Below are 21,082 nucleotides of genomic sequence, written 5' to 3' on the forward strand. Positions count from 1 at the left end.
AGATGGGTATTTGACTATGTCAACATTAAAAGGTTTTATGTGACAAGGGGTACCAAAAATAAAGCCAGTGCAAGTGATGGAGCTGGAAAACTATTTGTAATACAAATAATAGTCACCAACTGTGGTTGACTAACTTACTGTGTGCCATGCACCATCCTATTGACTTGTATTAACTCACTGGTGTCTAGAACAACAGTATGAGGTAGGAATTATGATGTTGATCATGACTGCTACTTCCCAGATGAGTAAACTGGGGCAAAGTTGAATGACTTGCCGAGGTCACATAGCCAGTCAGGGGCTAAGTTCTGAGGCGACCCTTGGCAGCCCGCCCCAGAAGACGATGCTCTTAATCACTTCTCTGCAATTAAGCCAAAGTTCAGATGGATGCTATCTAAAGAGCTTTTACAAATTGACCTGAACAAGACAAACAACCAAGACAGAAATGGACTTAGATTATGAACAGATTATTTACAGAGGAGCAAAACCAAATGGCCAACAAAAGAATGTAAAGATCTTCCAATTCAACAGTGGTCAGAAAAATGCTAATTAAAGAAGCAATAAGACATTGCATCCACTAGACTGACTGACATAACTAAAACGAGCAGTGCTCTCAAGTGTTGGCAGGAATATGGAGAAAAGGCCACTCTGGTACATGTGAAGTTTTGCAGCCATTTGGGGAAGCAATCTGGCAACATCTGTTAAAATGGAAACGAAACCCTTTGACCCATTTATCCAACTCCTGGGAATCCGTCCCAGAAAAATAAAAGTACCAATACTTAAGGACAAGGATGTTGACGGGAACATTGTTTTTTTGTATGTGTGGTAGGAAGCTGGTCACAAAATGAATGCCCATCAAAAGGAAAAGGGGAATGATGGAATAAATGATGCTCCATCCACCCTATACATATTTTAATAAGATAAAATCAATCCGTGTCTGCAGCCTGGCGGCCTGCTGGCCCTAAGGGCTGGCAGATGTGTTTTTGGTGAGCCAGCAGTGTTTTTATAAATTCCTGCAGGCTTCTGAGCCTATGATCCCCTGCAAATATTTCCATTAGACACAAAGTCTGCCGTCAAAAGGGCTACAGTACACAAACATACGTGGTATATGTGTGCTATTAACCTTTCATGGGGGGGCGGGGGGAGGTGTGGGTGATGATGTGGAGAAATTGGAACCCTCATACATCGCTGGTGAGAATGCAAAATGGTGCTGCCACTGTGGAGAACAGTTTGGTGGGTCTTTGATAAGGTAAACACAGAGTTACCATAGGATCCCAGCAATTCCACTCCTATGAATATATCCAAAAGAACTGAAAAAGATGTTCAAACAAACACTTGAACACAAATGGTCATAGCAACACTATTGAAGATAGCCAAAAGGTGGAAACAACCCAAATGTTTATCTACTAAATGAATGGTTAAACAAATGTGGTCCATCCATCCATCCATCCAATGGAATATTATTCAGCCATAGAAAGGAATAAAGTACTGATACATATACAACGTTATGCTGAGTGAAAGAAGCCAGAACTAAAAGGCCATGTGTTTTATGATTCCGTTTATAGGAAATGTCCAAAAGAGGCAAATCCATAGAGACAGGAAGCAGATTAATGGTCTCCGGGACCTGGGGGGATGGGAGAATGGGATGTGACTGCATAATAATGGGTTTGGAGTTTTTGTTTGGGGTGATGAAAAAGTTCTGGAACCAGACAGTGGCATTTGTTGCACAGCACTGTGAATGTATCAATAGTTAATGCCACTTTAAAGTAGTTAAAATGGTGAATTTTATGTTATGTATATTTTATCACAATAAGAAAAGATTCATGGAGCGGGACAATTAGAAAAAAGAGTCTGAACAGGTAACTGGGGGAGGGGCAATAAAGGAAAAGGGGTGGAGAAACACTCTGGGATAAAGACTAGTCTGTGCTTCAATATATCAGAGATCGTCAGCCTTAAAGCAAATACCTAAATAAGTCACCTTTTTTTTTTTTTAAACAGTGAGGGGGAATTCCCTGGCGGTCCGGTGGTCAGGACTTGGGGCTTTCACTGCCATGGCCCGGTGCAATCCCTGGTGGGGCAACTAAGATCCCACAAGCCGCGCAGTGTGGCCAAATAAATAAATAAAACAGTAAGACAGGAATAAAGACACAGACCTACTAGAGAAGGGACTTGAGGATACGGGGAGGGGGAAGGGTAAGCTGTGACAAAGCGAGAGAGAGGCATGGACATGTATACACTACCAATCGTAAGGTAGATAGCTAGTGGGAAGCAGCCGCATAGCACAGGGAGATGCTCGGTGCTTTGTGACCGCCTGGAGGGGTGGGATAGGGAGGGTGGGAGGGAGGGATACACAAGAGGCAAGAGATATGGGAACATATGTATATGTATATATAACTGATTCACTTTGTTATAAAGCAGAAACTAACACACCATTGTAAAGCAATTATACTCCAATAAAGATGTAAAAAAAAAAAAACCAGTGAGGGATCTTGTAGGCCCTTGAGCCAAATCACCCTCCTTTTCTGCTTCTAACCCAGGATTTGGGGTGTGTTCTTTCACAGCCCACAAGGATTTGAGCTTAATCACTGTTTCTTGTCCAACTTTTGTCTGACTCTGTGTTACTTGGGACCTTCTGGGTTACCTGGGGTAACGCACGTTATGTAAGCAACCGAAGTAAGTTTGCTCAGGAAACTGTCAAGCCTTGTGCTGGCCTGGACCATACTGTCTTAAAGCCAAGTCCAAATACCATCTGATAGAAGATGCATCGTTACTTTATATGCCACAAAGACAGGAAAAGAATGTGCACCCACTATGGCAAACTTCTTATCACTTTCAAATTTCAATACTTGTCACTCTTGTGCATATATTAAAAGGAAAATGGAAATAAGTTGACTAAGGTATTCCTACAATGTCTTCCTGCTTAGAATCTGACTCTTCTCATAACTTTTCGAAGCAGTCACACTGAGGTCTGTGTTTTTCACTCACCATCGTCCTCCGTGCCTTGAGAATGATGGTGATACTGCATTTCTCTCTCTCTTTTTTTAAATGTATTTATTTTTATTTTTGGCTGCGTTGGGTCTTTGCTGCTGCGCGCAGGCTTTCTCTAGTTGCGGCGAGCAGGGACTACTCTTCCTTGTGGCGTGAGGGCTTCTCATTGCGGTAGCTTCTCTGCACGGGCTCTAGGCACCCGGGCTTCAGTAGTTGTGGCACGTGGGCTCAGTAGTTGTGGCTCGTGGGCTCTAGAGAGCAGGCTCAGTAGTTGTGGCGCACGGGCTTAGTTGCTCTGCGGCATGTGGGATCTTCCCGGACCAGGGCTCGAACCCGCGTCTCCTGCATTGGCAGGAGGATTCTTAACCACTGCGCCACCCGGAGAGCCCGATGTTGCATTTCTTAAAAGACTGAAAAGCCGCTGGTATTGGGTTCTTGTGCCGGCTCAGGAATCATGCAGGGGAGCCTCCTTTTGACTCCTCCAATGGCAATGTTGCTATACATGTCTGATCCTCTTCTTGCCTCATCCCTCCTCCAACTCCTGTGTTCTTAGGAGTGAAAAAAGTGCTCCACTGTTTCCCGGAGCCATCGACACCCATCCTGGAGCTTTGGATCCCTGTGCTTTTGGCGCTCACCTTCCTGCAGGCAAAGTCGTCACTCCAGAATTGCTGCCCCCGCAGCAGCAAGAATTAAGACACCAGCTATTGTTAGACACAGTCCAAGACATTAAACGTCATGAAAAACAAAGGATACATTTAATTTAATTTTTTTCAACTTTATTTTGTATTGGAGTATAGTTGATTAACAATGTTGTGTTAGGGACTTCCCTGGTGGCACAGGGGTTAAGAATCCGCCTGCCAATGCAGGGGACACGGGTTTGAGCCCTGGTCTGGGAAGATCCCACATGCCGCGGAGCAACTAAACCCATGCGCCACAACTACCGAGCTTGCGTTCTAGAGCCCGTGAGCCACAACTACTGAGCCCGTGAGCCACAACTACTGAGCCCACGAGCGACAACTACTGCAGCCCACGCACCTAGAGCCCGTGCTCTGCAGTGAGAAGCCACCGCAATGAGAAGCCCGTGTACGGCAACGAAGAGGAGCCCCCGCTCACCGCAACTGGAGAAAGCCTGCGTGCGGCAGCGAAGACCCAACGCAGCCAAAAATAAATAAATAAATTTAAAAAACAAAAAACAAAAAAACAATGTTGTGTTAGTTTCAGGTGTACAGCAAAGTGGTTCAGTTATACATATACCTGTATCTATTCTTTTTCAAATTCTTTTCCCATTTCGGTTGTTACACAATATTGAGCAGGGTTCAAAAGATGCGTTTTTGCTTACATCGATGAAAATGGTATGCCAGGAAAGAAAAGCTCTAGAATTGTCCCCATTCTCACGGTGTGGCCTCAGTTGGTCGTTGCTCTGACTTCTGACTGTCTTCTTTGGGGGTCTCTTGGCTTCTGCCCAACTCCAACGGAGGGGTTTATTTCTTGCATATCTTGCTTGGGTCCAGACTTCCATAAAAAGAGGACACGACTGGATCGTTGTCACTGTCCAGCATCTTCCCTGACATGACTGGGTCTAATAGTCATTATCCAATGGGAGTGGGTTGAATGGTGATCCTCAAAAAGATATGTTCACAGGTTTCCCTGGTGGCGCAGTGGTTGAGAGTCCGCCTGCCGATGCAGGGGACACGGGTTCGTGCTCCGGTCTGGGAGGATCCCACGTGCCGCGGAGTGGCTGGGTCCATGAGCCATGGCCGCTGAGCCTGCGCGTCCGGAGCCTGTGCTCCGCAATGGGAGAGGCCACAACAGTGGGAGGCCCGCGTGCCGCAAAAAAAAAAAAAAAAAAAAAAAAAAAGATATGTTCATGGATTAATCCCAGAACCTTAACTTGTGAATGTTACCTTATTTGGAAAAAGGGTCTTTGCAAATACAATTAAATTTAGGATCCCAAGATAAGATCATCCTGGATAAGCCCTAAATCCAATGACAAGCATCCTTATAAGAGACACACAGAGAGGAGAAGGCCATGTGAAGACAGAGGAAGAGACTGGAGTGATGCAGCCACAAGTCAAGAAACAGCTATAGGGCCACCAGAGCTACAAGAGGCAAGGAAGGGTCCTCCCCTAGAGCCTTCAGAGGGAGTGTGGCCCTGCCAACATCTCAATTTTAGACTTTTGGCCTCCAGAACTGTCCGAGAATAAATTTCTGTTGTTTTTTTTGTTTGTATTTTTTTTCCACCCAGACCGGGGCACGAACCCATGTCCCCTGCATCAGCAGGGGGACTCTCAACCACTGCGCCACCAGGGAAGCCCCAATATCTGTTGTTTTAAAGCACCAAGTGTAGAGTCTTCCCTGGTGATCCAGTGGCTAAGACTCCATGCTCCCAATGTAGGGGGCCCAGCTTTGATCCCTGGTCAGGGAACTAGATCCCACATGCCGCCTCAACTGAAAGATCCCGCGTGCCGCAACAAAGACGTGGAGCAGTCAAACAAATAAATAAATATTAAAAAAAAAAAAAAAGTGAAGCACCAAGCCTGTGGTAATTTGTTATAGCAGCCCCGCCCCAGGAAACCAATATGCAGTGCGGAGTGCCTTTGTGAGCAAAGCGTGTGTACCAGGCCAGCTGACAGCTGTCAATCAACCAGTGGATGGCTCCCCTGGGCTGGTCTAGTCAACTGAAGCTCAAACGGTGACATGACACGGTCCTCGAGCCATGGGCTTCTCTCTCAGCACAGCACAGAGTGACACAAGGACTGCAATTCCATTTTTAAAAACTTCCCACTCTGGCATTTATGGGTCTAAAACAATCCTTTGTTTTCAAACCTAGTATTATTTTTCTCATAAACATTCAGTTGAAAACAAATTAATCCCCATAATGCTCTAGGTGGTGTCCCTGGAGCCTGCACTTGGCCTTGCTGGCTAATTGAGGGACTTCAGTGACACTGGCTGATGTCACTGCTTTCCCTTAACCACTCATTGCAGGGAACTGCTGTAGTCTTTCCTTGTGTCTATTGTCATGGAGGATCCAATCAGAACACTTCCTCTCTTTCACACTTTCATTGTACCCTGTGCTTTTTTTTTCTTCATCACATTTATCACAATATTAATTTAAAAATGATCTGCATAACCCCAATGTTCATAAGTGATCATCAACAGATGAATAGATGAAGAAGATATTACATATATATATATATATACACACACACAGACACACACACACACACACACAGTAGAATACTACTCAGTCATAAAAAGGAAAAAATTTTGCCATAACAAAAAAAGATGCAAACTCACAGAGCACAAACTAGTGGTTACCAGAGGGGAGAGGGAAGGGGGGGAGGGGAAATACAGGGGTAGGGGAGTAAAAGATACAAAATATTAGGTATAAAATAAGCTACAGGGATATATTGTACATCACAGGGAATATTGCCAGTATTTTATAGTAACTATAAATGGAGTATAACCCTTAAAAATTGTGACTCACTACATTGTACACTTGTAACTTATAGCAACTATACTTCAATTTAAAAAAAGAAAAAAGTAATTATTGATAGATAAAAATAAATAAATAAAATGAGCTGCAGAATTATTTGTTTAACCTCAATCTCCTCCACCACACTGTTAGCTCCATGAGGACAGGAGCTAAGGCTCTCTGTCTTACCATCATCTCCCGACTGCCTTGCCCAATGCCTGACACACAGTAGACACACAAGAAATATTTGTGGAATAGACAAAGAAATGAATTCCACACGGCTTGGTGGTGGAGGCAAAGGCAAATCTGGGTACACAAACCAGAATCTAGACAACGTTAAATAAATGGAAGTTCCTTGAAACACATTCCCAGTGTTTCAAAGGTGCCGTAAGGGAAGCACACCCTGGATCCACCAGGGTCCTTCCTTTAGTATATTTTAAGAGCTTCCATTTCACACAGGCTTCATCGTCTGACATGCTGTTTGTCATGACCTTAGTTCCCACACTTCCTCCTTAAGACAGATGTTTGCAGAACAAACAATCCCCAAAGGAAAGCTTGCTTGGCAGGTAGAACAGTAAGGTTCACACCCTGGAACAGAATACAAATTGATCTCACAATACGGGGAGGGATGGTTGACAGAGAACTTGCCTACCTGTGTCATGACATTCACACTCAAGGTCACCATCTCCTGAAAATGGCCCTCTTCCACGTGACCATGCCCTTCAGAGGTGATTGGGTTCTCACCCAGCTTCAGGGTGTGAATCTTGATTAGTTTTAGCCAATCGTGGTGGTTTCACTTTCCTTGCCAAGACGTTGCTGTAGGCTCAGAGATGTGACACAATTCTGACCTATAGGATGTGAGGGGAAGTCTAGGGATGTGTTTCAGAAAATTTTCTAGTGATTCCATTCCTAGGTATATGTCCTGGAGAACTGAAGATCAGTTACTTAAATAAATACATGTACAGGCACGTTCACAGCAGCACTGTTCGCAAGAGCCAAAAGGTAGGAAGAGCCGAAACATCCATCAGCAGCTGAACGGATAAACTTAATGTGGCATATCCACGCGATGGACTATCAGAAAAGGGAACGAAGTACGGATGCATGCTACAGCGTGGATGGACCTCGAGCACATTGGATGAAGTGAAAAAAGCCACAAAAAAGGCCACGTACTGGGACTTCCCTGGCGGTCCGGTGGTTAGGACTCCGCGCTTCTTCCACTGCAGTGGGACACAGGTTCGACCTCTGGCTGGGGAACTAAGATCCACATGATGCGCAGCCTGGCCAAAATAAAAAAAGGAAAAAAGGCCCCACATTGTATGATTCCAATGTCCAGAAGAGGCAAATCCTTAGAGACAGAAAGATTAGTGGTTTCGCAGGAATCGGAGGGGAGGGAGAGAGGAATGGCTGTTGAGTGGGTATGAGCTCTCCTCTGCAGGGTCATGCAAATGTTTTGGAACTCAATAGAGATGGTGGCTGCAAACACTGTGAAGGTACTAAATGCCACTGAATCGTTTACTTATAAAATGGTTAATTTTATGTCGCGTGAATTTCACCTCAAATGAAAAAAAAAAAGACCTTTGGAAATTCTTGCCTAAGGATGTAATGTTTGGAGCAGCTGAGGCCTGCCACCCCCCCACCCCCCGCTTTTTTTTTTTTTTTTTTTTTGCAGTACGCGGGCCTCTCACTGTTGTGGCCTCTCCCGCTGCGGAGCACAGGCTCCGGACGCGCAGGCTCAGCGGCCATGGCTCACGGGCCCAGCCGCTCCGTGGCATGTAGGGATCTTCCCAGACCAGGGCACGAACCCGTGTCCCCTGCATCGGCAGGCGGACTCTCAACCACTGCGCCACCAGGGAAGCCCCCCCCCCCCCCTTTTTAAAAAAAATTTTTGGTCGCACCACGGCATGCGGGGTCTCCGCCTGCAGTGGAAGCATGGAAGTCCCAGCTGAGTCCTTTTGTGAGGAAACAAGCTAAGGCCAAACCAGTACATTAAAGGATGGCTGAGTGCAAAGATGGAAAGAACCTGGGCTCAATTACATCATTGGCAAGTTCTGGGAACTCAATATCTGAACTTCTGATTATGCAAGATAGTAAATGCCCTCTTTACTTAAAGCCAGCTCTAGTTAGGTTTTTTATTACTGGCAGCCAAAAGACTCCAAAGAAGGTTCTGAAAAATCAAGGCAAAGGTATTGATTTTATCCAAATGGGAGCAAGAATCACACGACTAACAGTAGCCATGTTCGTGCGTCTCTCCCTGGAGAGAAAAGATAGCGTAATGAGTTGCTACAGCTAAAGTGAAAGAAACAAACCTTTTCAGCTTGTAGGTAGACAGCTAATGATAAAGAATTCTCAAGTGCAGTTAAATCTCAGGGTTAGGTAAGGAGTATGTGTATGTGCGTGTGTGTGTGTGATCCCCAAGATGAACCCAGGTCTCATACTGTCTCAAGCCAATCTTAGTATTTCAAAAACAGGGAAGGACTAGCTTTAGGTGCAGTATGTAAATAATTATAGGATTGTCGGCCCTGCGCACTGCAGGCAAGATGCAATCGCTATCCACACCACTGAGTTTGTGTGGCTTCTCTCGGGCTTTGAGAGCTTAGCATAGAGCACTGAAATGTGACCAAACGTTGTGAAAAACTCATGCTTTCTCTGTGTGAAATGTCAATTCTATGCGGTGAAAGTGAGCACTTCCCTTTTCAAAGTCAGGTTGACTTTTCTGAATCACTAGGCTGTGACTGGGAGAAAGCAGAGGAAGATAGAAGTGGATCCCTCTCCACCCCCTTTCCCTCAATTTTCTGTGGTTCTGGAAAGTTCTGGCACCTGTTGGGCTGCACCCCACGGGCCAACAAGCCCTGTGCTTCCCCAGCTTCAAGACCCTGGAGTCAGCTACAGATATATCAATGGTTCAATGGATGGGGGAGCTTACACATCTGAAGCAAGGTCCTAGAGCGACACCCCACCTGTGCAGCGGTCAGTGGGCAGGACATGGTGGCGGTCTTCGCTCCTGGGGGGCAGGGGAGGTTACCAGTTATAGGAGAATTGACCTCACGTGGGCTCTTTAGTTGCCAGGGAAACTAGCAGAGGGGCACGCCCCCCACCGCCCCTTTGATAAGAACAATCACTAGCTGGGGCCTGGGACAAGTACTTAGGAAGGTCAGTCCTGTGCGTAGGGTGTGGGTGAAGCAGGCACTGGTCGGGCAGGGAATGGACAGAGAGAAAGAGAACAGCCATGGTCAGTGGCCTGATCATACACAGCCGTATCCGTTTCCTGCTCTACTCCACAGACAGAAAGCTTTCAGAAAAAGGATAATGCAGCTGGATGGGCTTTTATAAGGGCATTTAAGGGCTAATATTAGAGATTAATAATTGAAGTGTGGTTGGATTTGATCTTGCTCTTACTATATTTCTTGGCACTTAGTCCTAAGTCATTGTGTAATGTGTAAACTATTAAAATAAATGACTTAAGTCGCCTACGGTAAAAACCTGTTTCACAGCTGATGGCTTAAGGGAACCCGGTCCTTCACCCATGCTGATTAAGGTGCTGTATTTGTCTATAAATGTTGCAGGGCCTTAGCCATGATGGAAATTAATTAGGATGTATTCCTCTGAGAATCTCTAATAGGGACATGGGGTTACCTTCCTCTCTGTCCTCACATCTTGGTGGTTTTTTATTGACTCAGCTGGGATTTCATATATTCAACGGGTCTTCTCTCTAAAGAGGTGAGCTGTTTATTCAAGAAGTCTTGAATCGCCTGGAATGTGAGGTATTTCCAAAACAATGAGTAAGTGCGCTTAAATAAAAGGAAACAAAACAGAATCCTGCCGACTTTCAGAGTGTGGACAGGGAGTTAAATCTAAAGTACTGCCAAGGTCCTTTGGGCTCTGCTTATGAGCCAGCTGCAAAGAAAGGGAAAGGAAAGAGGAATAAAAAATCGGCTTTTGAGACTTGCCCTGCTGGTTACTTGTATCCACTTTTGGAAGCTGTTGATTCTTCAGCTTTTCTGTAGATGTAATGGGATAGTTACAGGAGATGGATGACGGTGAGGGTGGCACACCACCGTGAATGTACTTAGTGCCACTGAACTGTACAGTTAAATATGGTTAAAATAGTATGTTTTATATCATGTGACTTTTATCACACACACACACACACACACACACACATACACACACACACACACACACACACACACACACACACACACAATGGGATAGTTAAAATGCACATGAGATTGGGTAACGCGGCCAAAACCACAGGATCCAGAGCGGAGGGCTAGGTTCTGGTTTAAAAACCTGAAAAACTGAACTCTGTAATCACCAAGGAGGAAAACATTAGTGAAACATACATTGTTTACTAATCAGAATCAGGGATGAAAATAAGTAAACACTTAGCCATAAAAATCAGAAGGAGGTTGTCATCACCTTTCAAAAGAATATGGTTCCTGTATTATTCAGCCCTAAGAAGGAAGGAAATTCTAACATGTGTTACCACATGGATGCAGCCAGAGACATTACGCTGAGTGAACTAAGCCAGTCACAAAAGGACGAATACAGTATGAGTCCATTTAACAGGAGTTCCCTAGAGTAGTTAAATTCATACACACACGAGTAGAATTGTGGTTACCAGGGGCTGGGGAAATGGGGAGTTAGTGCTTAACGGGGACAGAGTTTTAGTTTTGCAAGACAGAAAATTCTGGAGCAGGATGGTGGGGATGGTTGCCGAACAGTGTGAAAGTGTTTAACGCCACTGAACCGCACACTTTAAAATGGGTAAGATGGTAAATTTTATGTGTATTTTACCACAAAATTTTTTCTTTAATGGAAAAAGAAGAAAGAACATAGTTCCTAATCTATACTGGGAATGTTCTGTGTCTTGATTTGGGTGTTTATTACGTAGACACGTTGTCTTTGTGAAAATCCAGGACGATTTCCGTACTTTTCTGTACCTTAGTTTACTTCAGTTAAATTTATAAGATGAGGGCTTCCCTCGTGGTGCAGTGGTTAAGAATCCGCCTGCCAAAGCAGGGGACATGGGTTCGAGCCCTGGTCCAGGAAGATCCCACATGCCGCGGAGCAACTAAGCCCGTGCTCCACAACTACTGAGCCTGCGCTCTAGAGCCCACGTGCCACAACTACTGAGCCCACGTGCCACAACTACTGAAGCTGGCGCACCTAGAGCCCGTGCTCCGCAGCAAGAGAAGCCACCGCGGTAAGAAGCCCACGCACCGCAACGAAGAGTAGCCCCGCTTGCCGCAACTAGAGAAGCAGCAGTGAAGACCCAGTGCAGCCAAAAAAATTAAAAAAAAAAAAATTTGTAGGATGATTGTGGGACTTCTCCGGCGGTCCAGTTGGTCAGGACTCTACGCTGTCACTGTTGAGGGCCCGGGTTTGATCCCTGGTCAGGGAACTAGGATCCCACAAGCTGTGAGGCACGGCCAAAAAAAGAAAAAGGATAAAATGATTGTTTCTTATCAGTGGCAAAGTAGAGAGCTCACTCTCACTTAAAGGAGTACACACTTTATCCAAAGGCAGAAGCAGTAGAATTTCAGGAGGCTGGAGTGGTTTGAAGTGTCCCCCTTACTCCCCAACCACAATATTCACGTCCACCTGCAACCTCAGAATGTGACCTTACTGGGGAAGACTGTCTTTGCAGATGTAATTAAGGTAAGGATTAAAATGAGATCCTACAGGATTAGGGTGGGCCCTAAATCCAATGACAAGTGTCCTTATAAGAGACAGAAAAGGGGAATTCCCTGGCGGTCCAGTGGTTAGGACTCGGTGCTTTCACTGCCAGGCCCAGTTGGAGAAGTAAGATCCCACAAGCCGCACAGAGTTGCTATAAATAAATAAATAAATAAAAGACAGAAAAGGACAGAGAGACACACGGAGCGGGCCATGTGTTGATGGAGATAGAGACTGGAGTGATGCTGTCACAAGCCAAGGAACACCTGGCACCACCAAAATCTGGAAGAGGTAAGGAAGGATTTTCCATTAGAGACTTTGGAAGGAATGTGGTCCTGCTGACACCTTAATTTTGGACTTCTGGCCTCCAGAACCGTGGGAGAATAAGTTTCCGATGTTTTAAAGCACCCAGTTAGTGGTCATTTGTTATGGCAGCCCTAGAAAATGAATACAGAGCTATTTGGGGCAAATAGAAGAGAAACTTGAGTTTTCTCCCACTGCCTTTCAAGAGACCTAACCGAGGAGGTTGGATGAAGATGATGTGACAGCATAACTTTGTCGCTGGCTTTCATCCTTCTGGTTCTTTCTTCCTTTCCCTCTTAAGATCTCCTCTTTCCACTCTTCCATACAACCCTCACCACTTACATTTTCTTTTCACTCTCGCTAAGCCCAGAAGTAAAAATGAAAATATAGAAAAATCCCACCAGTAAACTTGTTTGAACCAAAAGCATGGAACTTTCTGAGAAAAGGTCACCCACTAATATATCAGCATGCAGAATGCAGAATTCTTTTTTTCTTTCTTCTTTTTGGCCACGCTGCATGGCTTGTGGGATTTTAGTTCCCTGACCAGGGATTGAACCCAGGCCCTTGTCAGTGAGAGCGTGGAGTCTTAACCACTGGACCGCCAGGGAATTCCTCAGAATTCTTCTTCTTATTATTTTTTAATTTTGGTGAAGTGCAATTTATCAACTGTTTCATTTATGTCTACATTAACATTTTTAAAAACTAATTAATTAATTTTTGGCTGTGTTGAGTCTTCATTTCTGTGCAAGGGCTTTCTCTAGTTGCGGCGAGCGGGGGCCACTCTTCATCACGGTGCGCGGGCCTCTCACTGTCGTGGCCTCTCTCGTTGCGGAGCACAGGCTCCAGACGCGCAGGCTCAGTAGTTGTGGCTCACAGGCCCAGTTGCTCCGTGGCATGTGGGATCTTCCCAGACCAGGGCTCGAACCCGTGTGCCCTGCATTGGCAGGCGGATTCTCAACCACTGCGCCACCAGGGAAGCCCCAGAATTCTTATTTTTACATGGCAAACTTATGAATGATTCAACTATTACAATCAGTGTTGTATACTGTGGTTGGTGAAGAGTCATTTTAGAAAGAAAGAGATTGAAACACCAGCATATGCATTCATATCATTTGATGACAAAAGTTTTCCTAGATATTCTGGCTCCATGTGACCAAAAACATCATCAACTACAGGGCATGTGATATTATGGGGTGGGAAGAAGAGGAAGAAAGTTTGTAAATTACCACTTCTTCTTTTGAGGTATGAAATATAGTATGGGTTATGAGTAACATCCTTTCAGACTTAAAAAATCAAGTCTATATAAAGAGCACTGGAAAAAATAAGTTGACAAGAATCCTGGTTTTGAGATCATGCCATTTCTCCTGATTCATCATATTATTTCTTTGAATGAAAGGACTATCTTAACACTTCATATGTAGATGCATAGTCATATAAATAAGATATTCTCTTAAGTAATTCAAGGAACTTGGATACTGAGTAAATGTCATGTAATAAAGAATGAGTGGGAGTTAACTAGGCAAAGAGAGAATGGGAGCAAAGACTTGAAACAGCATATGGTGTGTGCAGAGAATCGCTCCCAGAGACAAGACAGGGAGTGGAAAAAAATCTGATCATAGAGTCTTAACTGATATCTTAAGAATGAGTAAGCCAATATGTATACATATAGAAAATAATAAAACCCCCTCAAAGTATCAAGGTGGTTAAAAAGCTATACGACAGGGCTTCCCTGGTGGCGCAGTGCATTGAGAGTCCGCCTGCCGATGTAGGGGACACGGGTTCGTGCCCCGGTCCGGGAAGATTCCACGTGCTGCGGAGTGACTGGGCCCGTGAGCCATGGCCGCTGAGCCTGCGCGTCCGGAGCCTGGGCTCCACAACGGGAGAGGCCACAACAGTGAGAGGCCCGCGTACCACACACACACACACACACACACACACACACACACACACACACACACAAGCTATAGGACATAACAATATTATTTATAATAGCCAAAAGGTGGAAACAGCACAAATTTCCATCAATGGATAAGCAAAATGTGGTCTATCTATGCCATGGAATATTATTCCACCATGAAAAGGAATGAAGTACTGATACTACAACATGGATGAACCTCGTGGCCGCTAAAGACCACATACTGTATGATTCCATTTACAGGAAATGTCCAGAATAGGCAATTCCATAGAGACAGAGAGTATATTAGTGGTTGCTTGTGGGTGGGTGGGGTTTGGGAGGGGGAATAGGGGGATGATAGCTAAAAGGTATGGGGTTTCTTTTAGAGGTGATGGAAATGTTCTAAAATTGACTGTGGGGACTTCCCTGGTGGTGCAGTAGTTAAGAATCCACCTGCCAGTGCAGGGGACACAGGCTCGAGCCCTAGTCTGGGAAGATCCCACATGCCGCAGAGCAATTAAGCCCGTGCGCCACAACTACTGAGCCTGCACTCTAGAGCCCACGTGCCACAACTACTGAAGCCTGCGCGCTAGAGCCCCTGCTCTGCAACAAGAGAAACCACTGCAATGAGAAGCCCGCACACTGCAACAATGAGTAAACCCCACTCGCCACAACTAGAGAAAGCCCGCGCGCAGCAACAAAGACCCAAGGCAGCCAAAAATAAATAAATAAATAAATTTATATTTGTGAATATTCTCAAAACTATTGAATAGTATACTTTAAATATGTGAATTTTATGGTGTGTGAACTATATCTCAATAAAACCTTTTTTTGTTTAAGCTGTAGGATTACTTACCAAGGGAAAGTCAGTTTAGAGGTTGTATTCTTCGGTCTTATGGATGTTGGAAGGAGAGTTCAAAAAGAGAAATTGCTCTAGAAATTTCTTTATTTCCTTTAAAAAAACATTCAGCCTTGGTTGTTCTAGAAGCACAGGTTCTTGTTTTCTGGTTGCTTTTGAATATGTAAAGAGTGCCAGAAAGAAAAAAAACCCCACTTTGTAGCTCTCTAATCGTTTGTAAAGTTTATGGTAAGACTTAGCTGTTGTGAGTTAAGATTTAGAATCTTGCTGTGCATCCTGGTTAAAATCATATAGTGTGATGGCCACTCGACTCTGAGATATGCAGATACACTGTGGATTTAACTCATCCACAAATCTCAAGTGGAAAAGGGAGGGGAGATAAGCCAGAATGGAAGACAAGATGTTTGTCCTGGCATTTTTTCCCCTTCATCAAGAGTATTGTAAGGTCTCCCACTAGGATGGCTAAAATTAAAAGGACTGATATACATGCACCCCAGTGTTCATTGCAGCACTATTTACAACAGCCAACACATGGAAGCAACCTAAATGTCCATCTACAGAGGAATGGATAAAGAAGATGTGGTACATATATACCATGGAATATTACTCAGCCATAAAAAAGAATGGAATAATGCCATTTGCAGTAACATGGATGGACCTAGTGATTATCATACTAAATGAAGTGTCAGACAAAGACAAATATATGGTATCACTCATATGTGGAATCTAATTTTTTTTGTTTTGCGGTACGCGGGCCTCTCACTGTTGTGGCCTCTCCCGTTGCGGATCAAAGGCTCCGGACGCGCAGGCTCAGCGGCCATGGCTCACGGGCCCAGCCGCTCCGCTGCATGTGGGATCTTCCCGGACCAGGGCACGAACCCGTGTCCCCTGCATTGGCAGGCAGACCCTCAACCACTGTGCCACCAGGGAAGCCCCTAATCTAATTTTTTAAACAATGATACAAATGAGCTTATTTACAAAACAGAAACAGACTTACAGATATCAAAAGAAAACTTATGATTACCAAAGGGGAAACGTGGATGGGAGGGATAAATCAGGAGCTTGAGATTAACATACGTACACTATTATATATGATAGATAACCAATAAGGACCTCCTGTATAGCTCAGGGAATTATACTCAATATTCTGTGATAACCTATATGAGAAAAGATCTGAAAAAGAATCAATATATGTATAATTGAATCACTTTGCTGTACACCTGAAACTAACACAACGTTGTAAATCAACTATACTCCAATAAACATTTTAAAAAATAAAAATAAATTTTAAAAATAATAAAATTAAAATGACTGATGATTCCAAGTGTTGTCAAGGATGTGGAGCAATCTCTCTCTCGCTGGTGGGAGTGTAGACGGTACAACCACTGTGGCAAGACTGTTTGGCAATATATATATATATATTTTTTTTTTAAAAAAATAAATTTATTTATTTTTGGCTGTGTTGGGTCTTCATTGCTGTGCCCGGGCTTTCTCTAGTTGTGGTGAGAGGGGGCTACTCTTGGTTGCGGTGCACGGGCTTCTCATTGTGGTGGCTTCTCTTGTTGCGGAGCACAGGCTCTAGGCATGTGGGCTTCAGTAGTTGTGGCGCACAGGCTTAGTTGCTCCGCGGCATGTGGGATCTTCCCGGACCAGGGCTCGAACCCGTGTGCCCTGCATTGGCAGGCAGGTTCTTAACCCCTGAGCCACCAGGGAAGCCCCTGAACTTAAGATTTATGTGCTTTATTGGATGTAAATTATACCTCAGTATTAAGAGTATTGCATAGTAGGGACTTCCTGGGTGGTCCAGTGGGTGAGACTCCACGCTCCCAATGCAGGCGGCCCAGGTTCAATCCCTGGTCAGGGAACTTGATCCCAAATGCCACAACTAAGATCCTGCGTGCTGCAACTGGGACCCTGCACAACCTAAATCAATCAATCAAAAAGAGTATTGCAAAGTAAAGTCGTCTGTCCCAGTAGTTTCCACAATGGTGTGCACAGGACAATCCATTGGATATAGGAAGAAAGTATTAGCATCTCCATTTTCTATTTCCTCTTTTTAAAAACTTAACTATATTTGATTTATAATACTGTGTTAATTTCAGGTGTACAGCTTCAGGTTCTTTTCCATTGTAGGTTATGACAAGATATTGAATATAGCTCCTATTTCTTCTTTTCAAAATCTCTACTAAAAGAATACACATTGGGAGTGTATATTCAGAATTTTTTACTGAAGGACATGCAATAAAAAACTTTGGTGGGGGAGCAGTAGTCTATTATACGTAGGGCACCAACATTCAACAAAAAAGGAACACGTTGGTTATCTTAAGCACCTATGTATGCTTGCTTAGCTACTCCCCCCTGGATGGATGTCATCACCAAAACTATTTAGTCTTATTCTCTTACTTAAAGAAAACTTGTCAAAAACTACCCAAGGGAGGGATCCAATGTGTTTACATAAGCACAGCAAGTAGATTCCAAATTTCTGGGCCCCAGAAGAAACAGAAGAAAGAAGACTGAATATCCTACCTGTTGTCAGACCACCTTTTCCATCCTCGGGAAGGGCAAGCAGCGCCTCACTAATTAAATTCTCTACTCCAACTAGTCAAAGGAATGGCTATTGAGCCACCTCATGGAAGGTCAGAGATGATGAAAGACTGTGCGTGAGTCATGAAAATTAAATGTAATGTCTTTACTTATTTAATTGTTGCTAAATTCCTCCCTTTTTTTTTTTTTTTGGTTCTGTGTAATGAGGTTCCTTCATTTGTTCATGTGACCATGAAACATTCGAGGAAGGAAATTTACCCTGAAAAATGGGTAGCCAAAATTCATTTCTCTCATACATATATATTAAGAGCCTACTACATGAGGCATGGCTCTAAGGTATGGGGACAAAATAATGAATGGTGAGACAATCAATAAAGAAGGCGACAAAGGTAATTTTGAACAGTTTTGTGAAGGAAGTACATACGTTCATGCCCTAGCAAGTGACTGGGATGGGGAGACACTGGCCAGAGAAAAGGGGAGAGTGGTAGGAACTGAGGCCAGAAAGGTAGGTGGGCTGGAGCCAATTTTAAGCCATGGCATGGATGGGCAGGTAGCACTGAGCTATAACAGATCCACCTTTTAAATCCTGTGCTTTAAAAAATGTGACCCTGGGGCTTCCCTGGTGGCGCAGTGGTTGAGAGTCTGCCTGCCGATGCAGGGGGCACGGGTTCGTGCCCCGGTCCGGGAAGATCCCACGTGCCGCGGAGCGGCTGGGCCCGTGAGCGATGGCCGCTGAGCCTGCGCGTCCGGAGCCTGTGCTCCGCAACGGGAGAGGCCACAACAGTGAGAAGCCCGCGTATCGGAAAAAAAAAAAAAAAAGTGACCCTCCACAGGGGTTGCCTTTTTTGGGTAGATGTACCGAGAGGAGAACATTTTTATAGAAAATCTTCCTAGAGAGTGCTGACCAAAAAAATTAATCAATAGTCAATCTAAAAAAGAAATGAAAATTTTTACTTGAGCCAACCTGAGGATTATAAGTCGGGAGAGTGTCTCAGAGAGCCCTGAGGACTGCTCCCAAGAGGCAAGGGGGGAGGTGAGTATAGATGTGATTCTGGTGAAGGGTGCGTGCAGTCAAGCACACATCTTGATAGAAGGTTGCTGCTACTCACCAGGGAGAGACATCTTAGTGGTTTTAGTGCTTTTCTAAGTATGGGAAGAGGCAAGAAACTGGGTTCACAAAATCCTCTCCTGAAAATATTTGGGGACCAGTTCTGCCAGTTTTCCCAGAGCACAAAGTGACTCATCCCCATCCTTTCAGGAGGTGTTGTAGGTCAGTGACTACAGCAACTAATGACTAGATTCCTGTAGAACCAGAGGGTGGGCAACATTCTTTATTTTACAACCCCTTCCTTTCAGTCTTAATTGCAACCAAGGTTTGGGAGGCATTTCGTTACCAATTTGTCTCACGGCACTAGGAATGTGCATTCCCAGGTCAGGTGGGGATTTTGTTGATGGGCCACTCAGTGCGCTATTACCGGCCTAGGCTCTGTTAACTGTAACCAAAGGCCTCTGGACCACCTGTCTTACTGGTCTGTTATGGTCCAGGAAATGGTTCCTTCTTGTTGCTTCTTCCCATATCTAGAGCTACACTATTACAATCATTGATCTTATAGAACTATATTTTTGATCATTTCAAGTCATCTAGTCATTAATTAAAAGAAAATTATTTATTTTTGGCACATTGGGTCTTCGTTGCTGCGTGTAGGCTTTCTCTAGTTGCAGCAAACGGGGGCTGCTCTTCGTTGCAGTGCGTGGGCTTCTCATTGTGGTGGCTTCTCTTGTTGAAGAACACGGGCTCTAGGCGTGTGAGCTTCAGTAGTTGTGGCACGTGGGTTTCAGTATTTGTGGCTCTTGGGCTCTAGAGCACAAACTCAGTTGTTGTGGCGTACGGGCTCAGTTGCTCCCTGGCATGTGGGGTCTTCCCGGACCAGGGCACGAACCCGTGTCCCCTACATTGGAAGGCAGATTCTTAAGCACTGTGCCACAAGGGAGGCCCTGGTAATCATTTTTTTATTTTTTATTTTTTTGCAGTACGCGGGCCTCTCACTGCCGTGGCCTCTCCCGTTGCTGAGCACAGGCTCCGGACGCGCAGGCTCAGCGGCCATGGCTCACGGGCCCAGCCGCTCCGCGGCATGTGGGATCCTCCCAGACCGGGGCACGAACCCGTGTCCCCTGCATCGGCAGGCGGACTGTCAACCACTGTGCCACCAGGGAAGCCCGGTAATCATTAATTTTATCTGAGGTCCAGTCACACATTTGGTAGTGCAAGAAACAATAATCTTGTAAAATAGGCAGAATACAAGAAATATAGCTAGGGCTTCCCTGGTGGCGCAGTGGTTAAGAACCCGCCTGCCAATGCAGGGGACACGGGTTCGAGCCCTGGTCTGGGAAGATCCCACATGCCACGGAGCAACTAAGCCCGTGTGCCACAACTACTGCGCCCACGTGCTGCAACTACTGCGCCCACGTGCCGCAACTACTGCAGCCCGTGCGCCTAGAGCCCGTGCTCCGCAACAAGAGAAGCCACCACAGTGAAAAGCCCACGCATCGCAATGAAGAGTAGCCCCCGCTTGCCACAACTAGAGAAAGCCCGTGCGCAGCAATGAAGACCCAGCACAGACAATAAATAAATAAATAAATAAAAGATTAAGGGAAAAAAGAGAAAGAAATATAGCTAGTAACATTAGTAATCATAAGTATTTTAGCTAAGAACTTTCATTACGTGCAGCCCAGTATCTCCCCAGGTTGTCTGACCAGTCTGTTCTGCACCAACCTTCTTTTTTCTTTTTTAAAAATATTTATTTATTTGGCTGCATCGGGTCTTAGTTGCAGCACAAGGGATCTCTAGTTGCAGCACACAAGCCCTGAGGCATGTGGAATTTTAGTTCCCCTACCAGGGATCGAACCTGCGTCCCCTGCATCGGAAGGCAGATTAACTGGACCACCAGGGAAGTCCCTGCACCAATCTTTATAAGGGAACCAATAGATTGGTAAGGCGAGTGGTAGCTCATTGTGACCCGTTATAGAATTGCGAAAGGAATGGCATCTTCTAAGGCAGTGGTCCCCAACCTTTATGACACCAAGGACTGGTTTTGTGGAAGACAATTTTTCTACGGATGGGGGGGGATGGTTCAGGAGGTAATGTGAGCGATGGGGAGAGGCAGATGAAGCTTCACTCGCTCGTCTGCCACTCACCTCCTGCCGTGCAGCCCTGTTCCTAACAAGCTGTGGGCCGCTATTGGTCCACGGCCCAGGGCTTGGGGACCTCTGTTCTAAGGAGTTACATGGCTGGTGCTAGAAGAGAAATTGAGCTTTATGGCTGTGCAGGTATTTCTGCCACAGG

General features: G+C 45.0%; 1 long non-coding RNA gene across 1 annotated transcript in view; it reads right to left on the bottom strand.

The window, feature by feature from the left end:
• Positions 1–17,781, bottom strand: part of LOC109552600 (uncharacterized) — a 65,983-nt gene extending 48,202 nt beyond the window's left edge. Inside the window, exons 1-3 of the long non-coding RNA XR_012325101.1 lie at positions 17,722–17,781; positions 7,113–7,737; positions 139–4,766 (exon numbers count right to left, since the gene is read on the bottom strand). This is a non-coding gene — a long non-coding RNA (uncharacterized lncRNA). The remainder of the gene's footprint in view (positions 1–138; positions 4,767–7,112; positions 7,738–17,721) is intronic.
• Positions 17,782–21,082: the final 3,301 nt, after the last annotated feature.

This window comes from Tursiops truncatus, chromosome 13 (assembly GCF_011762595.2).
Source record: "Tursiops truncatus isolate mTurTru1 chromosome 13, mTurTru1.mat.Y, whole genome shotgun sequence".
Classification (NCBI taxonomy): Eukaryota; Metazoa; Chordata; class Mammalia; order Artiodactyla; family Delphinidae; genus Tursiops; species Tursiops truncatus.